Source organism: Gobius niger, assembly GCF_951799975.1.
Source record: "Gobius niger genome assembly, chromosome: 12".
NCBI classification, from domain to species: Eukaryota; Metazoa; Chordata; class Actinopteri; order Gobiiformes; family Gobiidae; genus Gobius; species Gobius niger.
This window is the reverse complement of record NC_136863.1, coordinates 8,248,377-8,251,959: the sequence shown is the minus strand read 5'-3', so window position 1 is coordinate 8,251,959 and position 3,583 is coordinate 8,248,377.

The window sequence follows — 3,583 nt, the reverse complement described above, 5'->3', positions numbered from 1 at the left end:
CCTGGGACTCTTTACTCAAATGCTACATTCAAGAATCAACCATTTTATTTGTCAATTCATTTCACAACGAATCGAAATAGTTCAGGGAATAAGGGGTGGAAGCACAGGGAGGGCAAGGGAGGGAGGGAGTTCAGCTTCCTGATAGCCTGGTGGATAAAACTGTTCTTCAATCGACTGGACCTGGCCCCTGGATTCCGCAGTCTCCTCCCTGAAGGCATTACCTTGAAGAGACTGTGCATTTTTCATTGATTATTTGTTCATTATGTGGACAATATAATTACATAGAGAAGAAGAGATTTACATGATATACATTATTGTTAGGTTTTTTATTGTCTTTTATTACCGAAATTACAATCTTAACATGATGCATAGCACATTCATGTATCTTTCAGTTCATTCATGAATCTAATGACATAAAAACAAAAGAAGGAATTGACTCATCTGTTGTCATATAATTTCTTAACCCCCGCTTTAACCGAGCGCAGTTCAGTTTTACCCAAATCTAAAAGCTTCTCGACTGGAGTTTACAGCCAATATTGATGACTCCTTTGAACGCTAAGACCTACAAAACTGATTGTGACTATTTTGTCGCGTCATCACCACTTTTTAGTTGCTTTTTTTTGTTGCTTTTTCATAATTTTTTATTCATGTTTTTGTTGCTTGTTTATTGTGTTTTTGTCTCTTTTTTGTCTGTTTTTGTTATTTTTTGTTGCTTTTTTTCATCCCTTTTTTTGCTTAGTCGTTCTTTAGTCGTTAAATTAAATGACTGTTTGAAATGCGGGGTTGGTGCCACCAGGGGGAGCCAGAGCACGCGCAATCTGTCGGTTGAGCTGAAAACGGTCTCGTGCTGACTGCAGTTTTGTTTCTCATAAAAAGCCCCAAACACTCACAGTTTTATTCAGTCTTTTGGCGTGTTGGCTTTAGTGAACAGGACGGAGGGGAGAGACATTCAGCAAATTGTCAGAGCTGGAACTCGAATTAACCAATAATACTTAACAATTAATAATAAAATATAAATGAATCGATTGACTAATTCACTTCAGTAAATTACAGAAGAATTATGAAATTGTGAGTTGTAATAATATTGGCCTAATTGTGGACAGATTAATTAGGCGGATACTGTGAACACAATACAGGCCTAACTGGGCTAAAGAATGAGACCAATTAGTACCACTTTGTATTGAGGTGTGCTTGTTAAGTATTAATGAGGTACTAATAAGCATTAATATATGCTTGTAAAGTATTAACACAATGCTTATTATACTTTTATCTGTTAATATACTAATAGGCCATTAATAATACGCTGACCCTAAAATGATTACTAATGCTTATTAACACTTAATGAGTTAAGTAATGAGCTTAATCTAAAGCAATACCTTTGTTTGTATCAGTGTGAACATTTGGATCCTTGTCATGTACTGTAAGTATCGAGTGTTTTATTTCTTTTGAGTTTTGTAGAGAGTAAAATTAGGCCTATAATGCAGGCTTCTTTCTTATATTATTACAATTTTTTCCCATTAAAGTTAGTGAACCATTTTTTATTTTCTATTTACAAAAAGTGAAAGAATGGGCACATTTGTTTTAAACTTTAGCTGCAGTCCAAACTTTCCAAATGAGTTTCTATCCCCTTCACAACTTTCAAAGAGCAATACTGTCCCGGTAATGTAAATAAAAATGAACCTGCAAGATCACGGTCAATAAAAAGGCACAAAGATCTTTTTTTTCCCTCCACAAATGTACATTATACAGAGACACCAAACACATTGTATTCAGGATGGACTGTTAAGATCCTTGTTTTGCTTGGATGATCTGATCCAATTGTATGTGATGATCATTCGAACAAAACTGGTTAACCTCTGAACCCCCGTCTGAACCGAGCACATCTTCTCCAGCTCAGCTTTGCCCAAATCTAAAAGTGTCTTGAAAAAAGGAGCCAAAATGGCAACAAAACGAGACGTAAATGAGGATGAAAACGCAGCAAAAAAGCGATAAAGACATGAGAAAACACAACAAAAAACGTGATAAAAAAAGCCAAAAAGAGCGACAAAAAAAAGCGTCACAGATGTGAAGAATGAGCGACCATAATGGGAAGAAAACACAACGAGAAAATGACAAAAAGTGATGATTAAAAAAGTAAAAATAAGAAAAAGTAAAAATAAGTGACAGCAACATGGCAACAGCGTGAGGAAAAAGATCAGTTTATAGTCAAGGGGGTTAAAGGGATATTTCAGGATTTTTGACATAGGGCCTCATTTCCTAGCTAACCAGAGTGTTGCTAAATTCTGGAGATATTTATTTTGTAAGAGTTTCGTGGCGCTAGGCTATTGCAAGGCTAGCACATTTCTATGATATCAGCTAGCCTGCATTAAAAACAGTCTGAGCCGCTCCACAGTGCAGCTGAGGCAAATCACTTAAAACGCCAGACTAACCATATAAATGTCTGTGTCGATAATAATTTTAACCACTTTGCATTTAAAATACCTTATATTTGAGCAGCATCAGCTTCGTGGTTGTATAAGCAAGCAGCGGCGGAGTGATCTGCTAGAAAATAGTCCCTCAAAATGCGATCATTCATGTGATGCAAGGTCAGTTATATTCCAAAAAACATTCTATCGACACAGATATTTATATGGTTAGTCTGGTGTTATAAGTGATTTGCCTCAGGTGCTCTGTGGAGCGGGTCAGACTGTTTTTAATGCAGGCTAGCTGATACCATTGAAATGCACTAGCCTTGCACTAGCCTAGCGCCACAAAACTCTTCAAATATAAGAACTGCATGAATTACAAAAAAATACATCTCCAGAAATCAGCAACACTCTGGATAACTAGGAAATGAGGCCCTATGTCAAAAATCCTGAAATATCCCTTTAAGAGGTTTTTAAGAACAAAATGAAAAAGGTAAAATGTTTAAAAACTGTAAATTATTGCATTTGAATGTTTGTTGAGGTCATCCTTTTTTCTTTATCTGTATACTATGAATGGACTCTTAATGCTCATTGTCCATTGTATAAACCTGCCGTCACTTTGCCTCTGCCCACTATACTTTAGATGATAAGTATCATAATAATTGTTGTGCAATGTCCCTGTTGAATAAATAAATAAAATTAAAATAAACAAGTATAAAATATGTCCCACTGCTCCAGTTCAACCAACAAAAGATGTCTGGAGCCGACATACAATAATTAGTTTAATCAAAATAATGCACTTAAAGTGACTTCCTCTTCTCGATTCTTGAAGACTTTATCAAAATGTAAATAAACCCTTATTTTTTTTGTTTGCAAATGTCCCCAAAATGACTTGAGTCCATCGCCGCGGCCTGTCCCGTGGCAGATGCCCCGAGCGGAGGCCCTAATCTCCCATGCCAAAAGTCCCGGCTCGGCCTCTGCTCCCTGGATGTCCCGTTCACACTCGGGCAGCTGCGGACAAAGGCGGAGAAACCAACAAATCAATGCTCTTTGGTAGGTGCGGCTTTTGGGAGGGAGGGGCAGTGAGTGGCCGAGATTAAGTTTGGAAGGATTAGGGGCCCGTTCCGAAGCCGTGGCGTTACAGGGGCCGCTCTACGGGCTTGGACTCCATCGGGACC